The sequence below is a fragment of the Schistocerca piceifrons genome, chromosome 3, assembly GCF_021461385.2.
Source record: "Schistocerca piceifrons isolate TAMUIC-IGC-003096 chromosome 3, iqSchPice1.1, whole genome shotgun sequence".
In the NCBI taxonomy this organism is placed as follows: domain Eukaryota; kingdom Metazoa; phylum Arthropoda; class Insecta; order Orthoptera; family Acrididae; genus Schistocerca; species Schistocerca piceifrons.
The window spans coordinates 411,810,232-411,827,176 of record NC_060140.1 but is presented as its reverse complement, the minus strand read 5'-3'; the positions used below and the strand labels follow the sequence as shown (position 1 = coordinate 411,827,176).

The 16,945-nt window shown below is 38.6% G+C and overlaps 1 pseudogene; it reads left to right on the top strand.

Moving 5' to 3' along the window:
- Nucleotides 1–1,487: 1,487 nt before the first annotated feature.
- On the top strand, nt 1,488–9,759 carry LOC124788698 (annotated as a pseudogene).
- Nucleotides 9,760–16,945: the final 7,186 nt, after the last annotated feature.

Genomic DNA, 16,945 nt, shown 5'->3' with positions numbered 1-16,945 from the left:
GCCATCTTTCCTCTAGCATTCTTCTAAGATGTCCATATCACGCTAGCAATTTATTTTAAGTTGTGTCCATAACACCTTTTGTAGCCCCATCTGTTCTCGTAGTATTTTCTTATTATGTCTGTTCTTGTCGCTTCACAACTTTACCTCCAAAATTCCATTTCCAGTGCCTTTAATTTCTTCTCATTGACTCTGGAGACTACCCACAGCCCGGCAACGTAGAGAGCAATGCTCCCATCTGTAGTTTGCTGTAACATGCTTTCCAAATGTTTTGACGTCGTTTTATTTCAAATAGTGGGATGTAACTTGAAAGTTATCTAAATAAATAAAAATATTAGAGTGGAGTACTGTTTCTGAACGCAAGCTCTGAGCTGTAATAATAAATGTACTGTCGAATTGTGAAAGAAAAGCTGTACTATAATAATAATCAATTGTCGTAATGAAAAGGGAAGTCTTTCATACTGTAAAAGTTAGAAATCTGACTGTATCAATTTTGAACAGTATAAACTGTCTGAATAATTAACTTAGATATGCAAACTTTTGATCACAAAAACTGTTTTTGAATAACATAAGTTAGCCCTGATTGAATAAATAAAAAAATCATATTTTGACATTTCCTCTATTCTGCCCAAATCTGAATAACACGTTGCAGTACTGCTCTGTCCTGCGCGCCACTATGCTAAAGCTGCAGATTACTGTTTCTACACAGACACTTGAGAGGTGCAATGAGTTCTCTGTCAATTGCAAATCGAACTTTTTATCGAACATACTTGGTTGGACGATCCATTAAAAAAATTGTAAGAGAAAGGTTGGTAAGAAAATGAAATATGGTATAAATGACAACACTAAGTTTTTTGTATACTGTGAAAAAATGCTCAAGGCAGATTTTAAATTTAATGAACTTCTTAACATGCAAACAATACACTGTTCTATCTGTCAAATTTAACAACTTGCAGTACAGTAATCAAGTTAGTTTGATGACGCAGCAGTAGTAGAAAAAAATGTGACATCATTATAAGATTTACCTGATATTCCTTTAGACTTCCTCCTTTACAAGATATTCATGGACAAATGAAGACTTTAAATTTCAAATACAATATTGCCATTGCTTCCTCACTCTAACACAGGTTGACGTAGTCTACTCGTGCTTCCTCACTCCAAGACTGCTTAACATTATCTGCCTCACTCTAACACAGCTAAACTTTTAAGGTGCGTCCACACTACCCGTGTGGCTCGTGTACTTGTAAGCCTTACGAGCAATGTGGACGGAGGTAGGCTCCGAGGGCTCGCCGGAAAACAGGCTTGCGAGCCGCCCGAGCTTATGGCTTGTCTGGCTCCGGCTGATGTCGGTACATCAAAGGGATGCGCGGCGAGCTGCGCGAGTGATGTGGATGGAAACAAAGCACTTACCAGTTGGCTCGCTGCACTCGTACAGTTTGGTCTTGGTATTATCCTTTTTCTGTATTGTGGACATCGGTTTTTCTTTTGAAATGGAGTGGATCGACGATTTTGTCATTACATTCATAAACACTTATGACCAATACCCTGTGCTGTGGGATGTAGCAAACTCCCAATATAAAATAAAATTAAAAAAAGTGAAGCGTGTGTTTCCATCACGATAGAACTCTGCGTGGATGTGGCTGAATTAAAAAAAAGATGACCAGCTTATTAGCCACTTACAGGAAAGTCCGCCAGAAGAAGACTGAACCTGGGAATTCTGACTCTGGGGTTGAGGAAGTGGTTCGCTTTCAAAGCATCTGAATTTCTGCACTGCAAATATCAGCCGCGGAAGACAATCAACACACATGTAAGTAAAATATATTCATTTTTGGAAATGTATAAACAAACTATTAACAAACTTAATGGGGTTCAGTCCCTTTTTGGTTCTGTCTCCACTGCTACCTAACTTTATATCTTTCTCAGCTTACATTTCGGTCCCTGCTCATTTGTTAATTTTACATTTTTTGGTGTTAATCCCTTATATACCATTAATCATATCATTTCTTAAGATATTTTTTCACATTTATTTTAGCTTACTACCATTTCTATTAGGAATATACCTAGTAATTGCTTATAGTTTTCAAATTTAAAAATTAAAAACAGTTCTAATTGTGATAAAATTATAAGGTTCTGAAAGTCACAGAGGAGAAAGGAGGAAATGGAGTAACAGGATTGGAATACATACTGGGGCAACGCTGGGTACTCAGCTAGTAGTAAATAAATAAATATTAATAACATTTATTTTTCTAACACAGTATATTGAAGCACATGTACATTTATATGTATTTTATTTGTGTATTATGTTATTTGGGGAAATGAAAATAATAAAATAGAAATTAATAAAGGTAAAACTTCACATTTATAGGTAGTTGAAATGTGCGCAGTCAGGTAGTCACTAGTACGTACCTAGCTAGTAGCTGAAAATTCTTTAATAAGTTATTGGTAATCATCTTGCCATGGCAATCTTCCCTCTTCGGAAATGACATAAGTAGCGAATTCATCTCTAATGTCTTGGACAGTCTGCGTTGAACGTCATGGAATGTTCGCTAATCGTGTAAATGTTGTAGCAGGAGTGATCTCATTTCTCCACGTTCCTGGCTTTAAATGCCCATTCTCCTCATGATCCACTGCTCCTACAGGGGTATAAATTTGTTTGGAAGCAGAACTTTTTCGCACAAAATTATGGAGGTGTATAAAGTCATAATAACACTTTGGGCTTTCTCAGGCTGTAGTAATATAGGCTTCCTTAGTATTAAGAATACGGAAGAAAGTATTCCGAACGCATTTTCCACAATCCACCATGCTCTTGAAAGTCTGTAGTTAAAAACTCTTTTCATTGACCTCCGTGGTTGTTGTCCACTATACGGCTTCATGATATGATCGTTGATGGGAAACGAGTCGTCTGCGAGAATAACATAGGGTGCTTCTTTCTCTCTACCTGGGAGGGTACGATAGTCGGGAAAAACGGTACCATTACTCATATTCTTAAAAAAAGATGTATTTCGAAAAACACCACCGTCTGAAATTCGACTTTGGCAGCCGACATCAGCATACAAAACTAAAAAAAAAAGTCAGCATCCACTAGACCAAAAAGAACAATACTGAAAAACGTCTTATAATTGAAAAAAATCGCTTCCAGAATTAACTGGGCTTTGGATTGCGCAATGTTTGCCATCCATTGCACCGAGGCAATGAGGAAAGTTCCATTTTCTCTAATATTCCTCTGCTACAAATAACCACTCTTGTTGTGTCTGTGGCATCTGCTAAAAAGTAAATACAAAATAATAATTCCTAATAATATAAATAATTATTAAATGAATAGACAATAATGGACATTCTAATAATTATGAACATTAATAATAATTAAAATCAGTAATTTTGCGTAATAATAGGTAATAATCATTATAACAAATATTCTGAATTTCACTTATCAACTTCACATTGTGCTCAATTTTTTACGATTATTATCGTGTACTCCTTATTTCTACATCCATTTTTTTATTTTTTGTTTTACTTTCTTTGCTATTTTTTATATCAGTCTTCTGTCGTCGCTTTGTTTCAGGAGGAATTTAAGGAGAATTTGGAAGAACAGAGGGTTGCGGGCATGGATACAAACGAAGGTACAGCGAGCACTTGCGAAGAAATTAGTAGTCAAGATGTCGATCATCAAACAACGCAAGGCAACAAACTACCACCCACACCAAACAAACGCACGAAGGTATTTGCTTCACCTAAAAAAAAAATCAGAGAAAAAGTGCCAAAGATCTTCGTATAGGAGAGGCATTTAATGCACTACAGACTGCTTTATGTAAAACTAGAGACGAGTTTGACGCCTATGGAGAGCACATAGCGAACGTTCTACGGTCCATGGACAACAGAACACGTGCTTTTGTTAAAAAAGAATTTTCCGACACGATTTTCAGAGCAGAAAGCGGCTGTTTCGAACAATCTAGACCAAGTTCAACCAACAGCGACTACAGTTGCTCGTCGCATTTACCGATTCCTTCAACTCAACAAGTTCATGCCCGTGAGCAGATGCAAAACAACTTCCAACGGACATCTACTTCTACTTCTGACGACACCGAACAAGGCTCTCTATATTTTCTGGATCTGCTTGATTTATAATAATTAAAAGTAATAATCTTTGCGTTTAATTGTTCCTCATTCTTTTAATCTAAATGTTTTTATTTCTTTTGCTTATTACCTCATGAATAAAAGTGCATTAATAACAAAATTTGTATAATTTATTAACTTACCTTTACAAACTCCTTCAAGCTGCCAGTAAGAGCTTCACATACATCAGGAACAATGTTTAATATCACTTACTTGGAGAGTTTAAATAAAAAACTGAGGCTGGTGTTGGAACCGCCAGTTGCTAGGTATCTGAGCGTAAGTGCCAACCGCTCAGCAACTGGTATAGCTTTCCGAAATTTGCTGTGAGCCTTTGATATTTTCGGTCCTTCCAAATTTACCAGATATTCAAAATCTGACGCGGACATACAGCAAAATGTCTTGAAATGTATGTTTTCAACATCCAAGTCATCCATCAAATCACTCCCACTATATCTTTTTCTGCTTCTGAAGACTGTGGTCATCCACCACCTGCGTTTTCTTGGGACTTTGTAGCGTCTTCTTCTATCCTCTTCCTCAGCTAAAAGGCGCATCACAAGGAAGCTGGCACTTGCTATAACCACTTCGTCCATTTTTAAATTAGGAAACTGGCTCTGGTCACGACTGCGAGTACGGTGCGGATCCTCACGAGCCAAAGCCTGGCAAGCAACTGGTGTAGTGTGGACGAAGATAGAAGCAGCACGAGCGCAAGTCAGACAAGTCTGACAAGCCTCCCTGCAGACGGGTGTGACGAGCACAAGTCTGGCGAGCACGAGTAGCGTGGACGCACCTTTACTGTCTCACTCTACCAAAGTTTAACATTGACTGCCCCAATGCGCCATCTCGCAGCTCAAAGTTGCTCACTTAACTTCTGCTCGCTCACAATCGATTCAGATACCAAAATTATACATGGCACCTACCATTAGCCCGCGATCGGGCGGAAGAAAATTTCACAGGCAAGGTGATGTCAGTGACATAGTCGAGACTGGGAAATTTTAGTTTACAAAAACAATATTCTGATAGAAAGGGGTAGAAATGTGAGTACAAAAGTTCAAAGATACATTACGAGTATACAGATAATAATAAAACTATACATGACAGAAAATAAGTACAAATTATTGCTGGAAATAAACAGCTACATAACTGAAAATAGGTTGTTACAAGCACTGTATTTGCTAAATATTAGGGTACACTCACAGTAGTGCAAACCACATCACATGTGTAGACTGTTAGCACAGAGAGTCGATTGAATACATACACTCACTACACGTAGTAGAGTCCTAAGTACAAGGAAAATGTTTATCATCACCCTAAGTTGCCATAAGCGCGTAGGCAAACTATATGACACGTTGGGGGAACATTTTGCAGTCCCACAGACAATGACAGTCTAAATATAATTTGAAAAGCCCAGTGAGAGAATCTTGCAGCCCACTGGCACTATCATGAGAAGCATTTAGTAGAACCGACCAGTGTAGTAAAATCTTGCATTCCCACTGGCACCTACATGAGAAGTGTTTGATATCACTGAAAAGCGTAGGACAATCCTGCAGACCCACTGCACTTTTATCAGAAAAATTTGGTATTGTTAGTAATGAGGAGGTAGCGTGCTCAGAATGTGCTAAAAAAATAGTGCATCCATATTGTAGCAAGAACCTAACCACTCATGAGAAACATCTCTCCACGAGACATCCACAGTATATATAGTCTTAAGTGCAGTACAGGCTAATCACAAGCCAGGATATAATAAAATAAAATGTGAGTGCTAACAGTGACTCCCAACGAAAATATTTCAGTATCTGTGCAGAGTGCAAATAAAATACAAATGCTTCATATAAAACAAGGGGGTATGTCCAGGTAATGAAATACAGTGGTGAACTAATACACACATTACATCGAGAAACAAAATGAGGAAGATATAACCTTAAAAAGCTAGACTAAAGTACATCTTAACACTAAAAAAGTGGCTTAAAACTAAGCAAATAATCAGTTTTTCAAAAGTATTTACAAAGTCCACATGCCAGAGTAATGTGCAAACTTAGTTGCTGTGTGACAAGACGTCTGACATTCAAGAGCAAAAATATCAGAATACATTACATCTTAGCACTAAAGAAGTGGCTTAAAACTAAGCAGATAATCAAGGTAGCAATATCAGCAAGAAAAGAGCATACATAAAGTCCAATATGTCATAGTACACACAAATGGCATGGGAACACCGTGTTACATTCAGTGTAATGTGCAAACGTAATTGCAGTATGACCAGAATCGTTGCATACAAAGTTTTAGTAGTGGCCGAGCGGTTCTAGGCGCAACAGTCTGGGACCGCGAGATCGCTACGGTCGCAGGTTCGAATCCTGCCTCGGGCATGGATGTGTGTGATGTCCTTAGGTTTGTTAGGTTTAAGTAGTTCTAAGTTCTAGGGGACTGATGACCTCAGAAGTTAAGTCCCATATTGCTCAGAACAATTTGAAAGCAATGGCGTCTTCTTCGATCTCTTGAAAAAAATAGACACCAGAACTGTCAGTGGTCAAACAGAAGTCACGTGAAAGATCAGGATGAGAAAGTAGAGGAGCGTTCAATAAAGCTTGTTTCAAATTGACAAATTCCTGTTGAGCTTGGTCGTCCCAGAATCAGTTGGGAGTTTTTGCCACTAAGTTGGCACAAACGAAGGGTATCGAGAGCCTTGTAGCGCACAAAACGACGGGAAAAAAATTACCAAACCGAGAAAACTTCTGACTTGACGTTTGGAAATGGAAGTGGTGATGTCACTGATAGCTTGCAACTTCTCCTGGTTCAATGCTAGAAACAAACATGACGTGACATAAAAATCTGATGTTAGATTTTTCGAATTCAGATTTGCTCAGGTTTACTGTGACTCCATGGTCAAAAAAGACCTGTAACAAAGAATTCAAGGTATCGTTGTGCTTATCCCAGGTCATTTCAGACATGAGATTATCATCAACATAAGTGGTAATCTTATTTTTCAAATGCTCCGGTAAAATAGAATAGAATTTAAACCTCTGATGAATGCTGCAAATGAAATGTTTAATCCAGAAGTAAGTTTACAGAAATGATAGCATATTCAAAACAGAGAAAGGCCGTATATTTGCGGCAATTAGAGTGCAATTCAATCTGCCACAAACTGGATTTTAAATCAAGAGAGGAGAAAACTGTGTAGCCATGAAATTTCTGAAGTATCCCAAGTCGCGGTCTATCGGTTTTCGGAATAATAATGTTGATTTGTCTCGAATCGAGAACAAGCCTCCGTGAACCATCTTTCATTCGCACAATAATATGAAGCGGACTGTTATAAGGGCTGGCCGCCGGCTCAATAATACCTTGTTGAAGCATGAAATTAATTTCTTCTTTAACCTTCTGACGATAAACAAAAGGAATGGTGTAGTGTAGTCCAACACAAGTAGTGCGTGGCTTAACTTGAAATTCATAAAGAAAATCACGAATAGTGTCAGGCACATTATCAAAAACATCAGCATGAGTTTGTAAGATTTCTCGTAATTGTTGTTTATGGAAATCAGAGGTGGCTTTACAATTGTCAACTTTGTTCTGACTCGTGTCGAAAATGTCAATCACAGTGCCGTCATCGTTGTGCTCACAGTACGGTCAGCAGAATTAAAATTGTGTGGTGTACCAGTCGACATTTCTATTTGAAGAAACAAAATGCAGGCCACTGATATCTTGTTCCTCGCTAGAGACGCTCTGATCAAAATTTAAGGATATCATATTGTCATGGTTTTGTAACATAATACGAGAGTTGTTAAAATCCAGTACTGCTTTATGTTTAATAAATCGATGCCCAAAGTGACTTCAGTAGTTGATAACGGAACGATAAGAAAGTTGTCGAAAAATGTGTGACATTGGGTAGAAAATTGTAAATGAGTTTGAGATCTGACTTCAACGCTTTTACCAGGTACGGCACCATTTATTTTAACATTGGACAAGAATCATCAGGATTGCAGCGGTTGAATGCTGTATCACTCATGACACTAACGGGAGAACCAGAGCCCAGAACTGCTTTTAATACGTCTTTTGCAACTTGAATGGTAGTAACATGGTGATAAAAATGTTTCAGAGGCTGCTCAGTTTCACGTAACAGTAAATCCCCGATGTCTTTAAGCGGATCTTATGTTCTATAATGTGTGCAGAACGCGATGTACCCTGTGTTAACGCGGCGTCGGCATCATTATAACGCCCGGTGCACTGGCAGATGCAACCTCAGTGATTTGAACAGTGTGCTGGGTTTCTGAATGATTTAGATTACCTTGTCGCGGGTGAAAATGTGAATGGTTCACTTAAACATAAATATTCTTCTTTAAGCTTTCTGAACATATAAAACACACCCTCTTCTTCCTCGGCGAAGATGGACCGATCGTCTGCGAACTTTAGGGAGAACAGGATGTCATCTCCTACTATAATTCTTATGTTTTTGCACTTCGTTTTCCAATTTTTCAGTGCTTCGTTCAAAAATTTTTTTAAAAAGTTTGGCGCTTTGTTAACGTTTTCTGTAATAGCAGCTTCTCAACTGTAACACGACAACTATTGTCGGAATACAGTTTTCTAACTGCTTGTACATAACATTTACGAATTTTCTTGTTCTTCATTGCTTTCCACATCCTGGAAAGTGGTATACTGCCATAGGCCTTGTGCAAGTCTGTAAAAACCATGTGTGTCTCCAAGTTACGTGCCAGTCTTTTCTTAGTCACCTGTCTAATGCTGCAGATATTATCGATAAAAGACCTTCCTGCCAGAAAGCAATTCTGTTCTTCTACTTCGTTAATTTCTCTCCCAAGTCTAGATTTTAATACCTTACCATACAGTTTCGATATGCAACTGAGGACTGTGATGGATCGATAATTTGCACAGTCTTCCTTGCTTTGTTTGTGGTGAGCCAAGTTCGACAGGGATTTCCTTTCCACTAAGATAGAGGTTCAATAGCTTTGCGAAATGCTCAAATAACTCGTTCGGACCAGCCTCCAACAACTCTATATACGTATAGAGCGTCTGGTTCTGGTGCCTTGCCATTTTTGAACTGCTTAACTGTATCCTGTACTTCTGCTGTTATTATCTCCTGGATTTCTGTGTCATGTTCGTTGCCTGCAAAGGAACATATATCCTCAAATTCGGATATATCTTCTTTAAACACTTCTTCATAGTATGTCTTCCATCTATCTAGGCTTACCAGCTGTAAGTTTACACAATTTTCGAGTTTTGAGCTCCCCATGCATTAATTAATTTCTTCACTTTAAAGTTCCCACATAGCATTTTTGGTTTAATTACTGCTTTCTGTCCCTCTCCCCTCAGTCTTACATACCTACTTCTATCATAAGTCTTATTGCTTGTAAGCCGTCTGTTATAGGTCTCCTTTTTCTCCTTCACCGTTGCGGCAGTATCATCATCCCATCAATCACATTTGCCAGAGGTATTCTCAACTACTCCGAGACTTTCAAAGGCAGCTTCATGAATAGCTGCCACAATATTATCTTATACGCTCCTTCTACTGTTACATCATCAGCCTGATGCAGCTTTCCACTCAAGCTATGCTTGTTTCTCTCCATTTTCATTACAATTGTTTTGGCACCTGTTAATTTCTTGACAGGGGAACAAAAGTGCACACCGGAGCAGGAAGTGGGCGGATAAACATTCTGCTTCCCTGTAGACTTTGGATTCCTCTACTTTTGTATGATTACTTTCTTTCCCTATAGCATAATCAGTTATAGACTGTAACTTCCTTGTAGGCTGTGTCCAGGTTCATGGATCTTTTTGTGTTGGAAAAAAAGCTATTCCATATCTTACCACTGTACTGTCCACACATTTCTAGCAGCCTCTCTCCATTATCATGTACAATATCCTCCACAAATTTACTACAACCTTGCTAGCATCCTGCTTTCTCACTCATTCATCAAAACCTCCTAAGAATACATCTCCTTTCCGGTGCTAATGCCATCTAAGAGATTTGTAAAATCTTTCAATTACTCTGCTCAGCGTCAGTAGCATATGCTGCAATGATAGCTTTGTCATATCCTTTTAGCTTCATATCGACACGCATCAGACGTTCGTTCACGTAGTCCAATTTCCACTTTTTATGTACCTCAACAGATATCTCCTTCTTTGCCCAACGCTCTTTGTTCTTTAAAGTGTAAATATGAACATAATCATCTATTTTCTCTACTGCTTCACTCCTTTATTTTTCTCTTTTGGTTCTGTTAGTGTTATTACATCTACATTGTACCGATTTATTTCTTTGAATCCTTGTTTTCGTAATGGCGATGTCCTGGACTTTCCATTTAACAAAAATTCATATACCATTTTCGTTTGCTGGGTCGAGGCTGTACTCTTGGATTTTTTGCGGGTTGAAGTGATGGGGAGCAGGCCCAAAGCCTCAACCCCAACTTGGAGGACCAAGTAATTTTTAATCAAGCTTTTCTTCCTCTATACCGACTGTCGTTCTGGACTTACGGGCTCGTTCCACCCTGTGTTTTAATCAGAGTTCCGCCGGTTCCTCTGTACCGAGGCGCATCCTCCCTACTGTCACCGTTGGAGATACAACAGGTAACTGAAGGTCACCCTCGGGCCTCGAAACCTAGTACCGCTGGGATCGAAAAAACAAAAGCTGGGCGTGGGAGACCGATAGAAAACAGAAGCAGCCTGACGGAACTAAGTGGAAGTAATGTCAGTCTTCGCTAGGGGCCCATGTGGTTGCCACACACAAACTTCCAAGAAGGGAGCCCCGTAGGGGGACTACATTGTGTCTAGGATCTTACCAACTAGCCAGTCTTGCATGAATGATCCTGCCAGAAGTTTTGCTCCTGCCAGCATAGCTTAGCGGATCACTGAGACACCAAACCTCCCCGTCACCGTTAAGGTGGTAGTTCATGGGGAGGTGTTAGACATGTATTAGATATTAGGGTACAAGTAATGCTGTTACATTGTGATTTTATATGTTCACATATTTCTTTGTATAATATTAATAAAAAAACTGCTGATAAAATTTAAAGAACTACTCCTAGTTATTATAGAATAGCAAACTCAAACAGAGTTAATTCTCCACTTGGAACACAGGTGACAGACTATATTATCCTATGACGTCTGTTGTGGTATTCTCATCAAATACTGAAGGACTGGCGACTGCGAGTATAAGACCATTACCAATACCAAATTCAGAGGAGATACCGTGGTGAACAAATCTTTGTCTGAGCACCGCAATTCAATTATATTTGGAGTACCAACACGTATAAGAAATTCCTGTACAAGTGTACATCAGCTACCTTACATTACATTTACACGTTACAGCAAATTCTGCAGGACCACCCGTTTCGTTAGGAGACTGTAGGTGAAAGTTAGATGCCGGTGACAGAACACCATCGTAAAACATAGCCTGATAGTGCGAAAATTTGAAAACAGTAAGTTCTTATTTACTTAATAGCTGTTTTAATAAAGGCAAAATCTCAAGATGGCAAAAACGATAGTTAAAAGAAACATTAATTTTAGAAAGCTAACGGTCTCCTTCCCTCCCTCCCTCTCTCCCTTTCTCTGTGTTTGTCTCTGTCTCTCTCTGTTCTTCTTATTGTCTGAGCTTACGATAACTATTCCTCTCACAACTGCCACTGATATTATTTTCTAGTAACCTACCGCAAATTGAAAAGTCCAGTAAAATCCATATTATCTGCAATCGACTGCTTTGCTGAGGCTCCATCAGAGAAAGTACTTTCTGCTGGCAGAAAAGATCGCCATTGTTTGAGTACATGCTCGTAAAACACACAGTAAGAAAGTCAGAGGTAAATACAGGCATCTGAACCGGTTTAGTGTACACAAAAGTACAGTAGTGAATCGATAACTTTAGTAAAAATAATGAATCGACAACTTTAGTAAAAAAGATCGTAGTAAATGCAGTTTAAATTTCGCGTCAATATTTAACAGATAAGTTATTTCATTTTTTCAGGACAAAATATTGACTGTTCGGCACATTCCCTGCTTTCAGCATGGACGACTACGTCCTTTCAACGGACATTTATCTCTCCGTGTCAGTTTTAAAATAGTAAGTAATTTGAAGTCGAATGTCGGGAAAATAGGGCTGGGTAATCATTTAGAAGTCCAGTTAGTCACTTTTTCTGTTGCAGCCGCCTATGCGTAGGTACACTGTAATGGTGCAGGAGCACATTTTTGTGGCTCTTCTTGGACAGTTATTTCTTCAACTCATTTTGCGACCTAATAATGAGAAAGTACGTGTTCCACTTTTTCATAAATATTCAATTTTTATGATATCCTTAGAGTGCCAATGAACAGCTACCGTTATATTTCCTGCAGATAGAAGTTTTATCCTTTACTACTGCGTTTTCATTACAGTCGACCGTGTGCTTTGACCGTGGTTGTGTATCCAATGTGCGATGATGGGCCAACATGGCCCAATTACTTCAAAGACGATTTATAAATAGCAATCTTCGATTGTGTCAGGCACCAATCGCCATCGCGAGCTAAGCTTTTCCGTATGCGTAATATCATTTAGGACATTGTTTAACTTTTTCCAAAAGATCTCGTCCATTTCAGCAACGTCATAGCAGGAGGCCACAGATTTTGTCGATCTTTGCTTTAAGGAACAATTAAATCCAGCTTCAGGAATTTACCAAACATTTAAATTAAATCATCCAGTTGAGTGCCATATCTCAGTGTTATCACATGAATTCTCAAAAGCGTCGCAGTACATTTTCTTAAATGCATGTGTTTTTTCCTCTTGTCTATCACTTGTACGAAACATTTGACGTCAAAAATTTAATAAATATTGATAAGAAAAACTGGACCTTACATTTATTGGATAGTTCGGAAAACATTGTTACAAGAATAACACTTACTGGTAGTGTGGTCACTTAACGAAAGCTGTCACTATTTCGAAGAGCTATTTCATACTAGCCAACCGTCCTCATCTAAAGTGACTCTTCATCGTTATTCAGCCCCTACATAGCCTCGGCTCCTCCCACGCTACTGTTTCAATGGAGTGCCAAACGTCCCTCCAGTCGAACATCACATTCGTGTTTGAGTGCTACTAGCTGCCATCAGAGAAAGAAGGCACATAGATGTGTTGGGATTAGTGCTACATTCCCCGTTTTCTGCCATCGGCAGTTACGAGTACAGATAACAAGAACCAATTCGATTAACAACCTCCTATATTTGATGGAGTTGCGTTGTTATGTTCACTAATGATTTCCCAAGCGTACCTGCCTCACGTACATGCTGAAGCTGGTCATTAATGTCCTGCATGGGTTACCTGAAACACATTAGGGATACGCCACGTCGGCAATCCCTCTCATCAAACGGATAATTGCTTCTGGCACAACTGAATATTTATGATAACCAAATCACACTACTCGCTGATCACCTGGTGATCAATCTCAATTGAGCAGCTGCGGTGTGACAGGTTGCACACAAGGGATATAATGCAGTTACGTTGCTACGACGTCCGCTGTCGTTACCAAAGACAAGTTTCTAAGGCTACAGAATTTTGGAGAAGCTGAGATATTTTGGCCCGAAATACACACATCAGTATATGCGGTGATGCGTTATAAGTGCCTTTTGATATATTTGAGAATTTCTCAATTGGTTAAACACGCACTCATTCATTTTGAACTGAACTAAATAAGAAAAGCATAAAGGGGAGAAAATTAAAAAAAGAAACTCTCTGTGATGAAAGTCGCCTGAACCTCTACTTCACGAACGCCTTGACAGAAAATAAGCACTGTATAAACAGAAGTCGGACCAAGTTTGCAATCAATATACATATCCACGTCCTCAAATACACAAAGAAAGGCCCTACGAAGTTGAAAGAAGCTTGCAAGGAAAAAGAATGGTAAATCAGAATGCAATGCAACAACCTTTTTTAAAAAATTTATGAGTGACTCGCCACCAACACATTTATAACGAAAGAGATTCCACCAGCTGTGTGACAGGCGATGCTGCTGCAATGTTTAATCATGTTAGACAAAAGGCTGCATGAAGCTGCAAGATACTTTGTGTTGATTTTAATAGATTTGATGACGGGATTTTCTAGAAAAGATCATGAAATGATAAAATTATATTGGCGGCTAAGACAAGTGTATGCCGTTTATTGTCGTGATGAATGAAGTGATATTTTCGGATATTTTTCTTATTTCGTCAAAGATTCACTGCAATCAAATTGTTGTACTCTATACAATTTATTGTTAACTGTCTTCAGTTCCGGTTCTCTAAAGCAATGGTTGCGACATGTGCAGTGCAACGAAAGAAACTAGTGATTTACCTTGGAAGTACACAGCGAATTCTGGTATTTTTGGTTCATCTTTAACATCTAAACAGCTGACTGCAGCTGAGTAGCTCACTTGTGCAAATATATCCAAAATTTGTCTCCTGTCGCCGTGCTCTGCATGCGTTTTGCATTTCCTCTGTCGAATTATTTGATCACTGGTTCGGATCCATTGTTCTACACCAGTTTTTGGGCTTCAGTAGAACTGTTTGTAATCCATCGTGAGCGGATCTGTTTAACAGCTAATGTTGAAGCAAATTCGAATGTAGTGCAGCATTTTATACGTCTAAGGACCCCTCCGTCTCGTGATAAGTCACATGTTGGTCCTCTTTCGGAAGCACAACCACGACAAAATTCCGTGAACCAACTGTATAATATTTTTTTCTGACAGTGATTGATTAACAAAATTTGAATGAAGGTCAATACAATAATTGTCAAAAAAAATTCACGTGATATTTTCAATTTCTTTCAAAACAATGCTTCCTTGAAGGTTCCTTGTAAATAAATTACTCAACCAATTTCTGAGCTTTCGTTATTTTAACAGTAAAAAATAACAGATTTTAGAACAATACTAGCTACAATGCCCGGTTTTGCTAGTGTCAGAATATATCGCACATTTCATGGAACGAGGAACATTCTCCCTATCAGATATACAGGGTGAGTCACTAACTATTGGCATCAAGAATAACTCCGAAAGTTTGACAGTAGCTGAAAAAGTTGTGGGACAAATGTTGCATGGGACAACGAGGGCCATAATATGACGTTTGTTTTTTGTAGTATTGCGAAACCGTCGAATGGTGTTTACGCGTCAGTGACACGTTAGATGGATACGCCGTATTCGGCGAATATTTACTATTTGTGCCATATGTGAGAGAGAATTGTCAGAGTATGTGCTTCGATAAGTGCCGAAGTGATAAGGAATACCACTCAATCCATGATAAGACTGCAGCAATGCACTGATACCAATGGTCATCACTTCGAACACCTTCTGTAAATGGACATTATTGCCACCTTTGTGACCTTCGTTGACCTTTAAGGACCTTACTGTTACACACATTGGATTCGTCTCGATAGTGACTATCAGAAAATAAGTACCAAACTATAGGATCCCATTTAAAAAATATAATTGACCTGCATATCTCTGATGCGACCCCACCTAGCAATAAAAAACCAGCGTCATATAATGCCCCCGTTGTCCCATGCAACTTTTGTCCCACAAACTTTTCAGCTCCTATCATACTTTCGGAGTTATTCTTGGTGGCAATAGTTAGTGACACGCCTTGTATACCGACATAAGTGTATACATGCGATAAAATATTATAATTTAAATAAAACAGGTGAGAATCAGAAGTTACTTTTTTTTATTGCATATACATATTTATATTATCATTTTTTCGCAACACTTAGCGCTCATACACTATATTTGCAGTTTTATTGTTCGGACTAAAGATGAACAAATTTTGAGGTGACCCAGCTCTGAGCGATGTACAATTGGTCTTGTGAAAAGCATGATTCCTTTAGGTTTACGCCACAATATCGGACTGTTTGGTCCTTTGCTTTGTTGATGGTCACGCTGCAAACTAGCTTCACTGTAAATTGCAGTCGCCTTAAACTGAACGGTGATACAGTTGACATTATAGGTATTCACGGTATAAATAGTCGTGCCCTTTTCTTTGTCCGTCATTATACTGATTTTGATGATGTTATTCTGCTATTGTTTGATGCAGAGTCTTGCATCATTACAAATTTTCGGCGCATTCAGATTTCGCAGCAAAATGACTGACGTACAAACCAACCAACTGAATACAATGAATAATAGAACAAAATATTTTCTTAGTTTTTATTTCACTGTTTCTATAATCACTTTTCACTTTTGATGTTTTCCTCTTTGATCCTCTCATGATCGTTGTCAAAATATGACTGACGAAAACGTGCTGAGCTGCGACTTGTACCGACGATCGAAATTTGATTTAGATATTTTACAACATTCGGATATATTAGATTTCGGAAATTAAAGAAATTTCGCGAGAATTGAGCCTTCCTCCAGAATGGAATTTTTTGAATATTTTAGATTTGAGAGTAAGTTTGGGAACCTGCCAGAAATTTCTGAAACAATTCTATAAAATTGTGAAAGACAAGACATAATTTTTTAAATATTTAACTACAAAACTAGACTGACAGAAAAAACACAAAAACGCAAAAGAATAATTCATGCAGAGTAATAAAATTCTGGAAATACATTTGTCTAGGTAACATGTTTAAGTTAGTAACATTGCAAGATCACAGGTTAATGTAAGCGCGAGATAAGCCATTGCAAAGTTGAAATGCTGGTACATTAATAAACGGTGTAACTCCCAGAATATTGAATGCAAACGTGCCTGCATTGTAGAATGAGGAAACATCCCCCAGGCTGTGGCTAAGCCATGTCTCCGCAATATCCTTTCTTTCAGGAGTGCTAGTCCTGCAAGGTTTGCAGGAGAGCTTGTGCAAAGTTTGGAAGGTAGGAGTCGAGGTACTGGCAGAAGTAAAGCTGTGAGGACGGGGTGCGAGTCG